Raw genomic sequence first — 1,495 nt, forward strand, 5'->3', positions numbered from 1 at the left:
GTGGGGCATCCAACATTCACTCAACAGTAGCTTTCATAAAGATCAGCGAAGTTCGGCGTATCCCAGTTGATGGATTCTTTTAATTGAATTCACTTGTCCGGCCATAGAGAAGTATTGACTCACTAATTCTCATTAAAGCTGTTCTATGTTTAAGGTGGATGAAACTGAGTTACTTGGTGATTTCAGGATGTATGTTCAACTTGCATAATTTTAACAGTAGATAGCTATAGACTATCTTTTCAGACATATCTAGAAGATTACTTGTAGTGTACTGAATGATTGGAGGTCTTGCCTGTAAATCACCCTATATTACAATGTTACTATGTAGCTACAAAGAATGACATGTAAAAATACTTATGTCATAACAGTTTATGAAGTCGGTCAGTTTGTATTGTCGTATCTTAAATCAGGACACCTTAAATATCTATGCAATGAATGTGTGTCAAGGTTTAGTAGACGTATTTATACTTTAGTGTGGTCTGTACATTGTACGAGGACTCCTACACTTCTCCACCGGGCTGGAACCTGTTCAAATCTTTTCACGCTACATTAAAACCATTGGTCCGTCTACTGTCTGACCCACTGCCTTTGGTCATAAACATTTTCCCATATTTAGTCACCACATCCATCAAGACCAGTAAAAACAAAGAATATATTGTTAGCGTTATACACAGTAATGTCCATCAAGTGTTAACTGAAATAAGATTTTCTGATGGACGATGATTATTCCCTTGGGAAATGGTGATAAACATATTGTGTAATAAGTCTAGTTTTATTGAACTATGAGAAAAGTTATGAATCAATTTGTAAAATACTTTCGATTTTTTTCACACTTCCCTTAGGAAATGAGTGACTTAAAGATGTTTTCTTCAAAAGTATATTTTCTAGTATATATCATATATCCACCTGCTGTTTAGTAGTGAGTTTACCACTTTTGTAGGATGGGCGCTAGCAAAAGTTATTTCCCTTTTGATGTGAATTTGAGTTAAAGATGGACGACATCTGTGTTGTCAGTAGATGGGTAATTTTTAGCTAAGGCGTTAGCCGCCAGCTATTGGTATTACTTTAGTAAATGAGCTCAGATATTCATAAATGTCGATTTCACACAGACGGCCTCTAGCGGTAGTCACTGGTACTAAATTGAATCATATACCGGACCTACTGTCTTTATTATGCGTAACTTTGGACTCAAATGCACTTGAATGGCTTGTAAATATCATTACTTTTCTTTATAGAACATATGATCTTATCACAACGTCGTATTCTTATTGAAAATGCACCCTGTTTATCTCAATCGGGAACTGCTACTTGAATGTAGGTCATGCATGCTACACGCAACTTCCGGTAAAAATACTTCAGTTAATGAGCTCAGATATTCATAAACGAGACATAACGTCACCTTCTAGTAATACTAAACAAACTGCAAATAAAATCCATTACCACGGACTCAAGTTCACTCAAACGTCATTGGATATAATCTTATTCTTAGTTAGAA

This window comes from Mizuhopecten yessoensis, unplaced genomic scaffold, assembly GCF_002113885.1.
Source record: "Mizuhopecten yessoensis strain PY_sf001 unplaced genomic scaffold, ASM211388v2 scaffold10741, whole genome shotgun sequence".
Taxonomy (NCBI): Eukaryota; Metazoa; Mollusca; class Bivalvia; order Pectinida; family Pectinidae; genus Mizuhopecten; species Mizuhopecten yessoensis.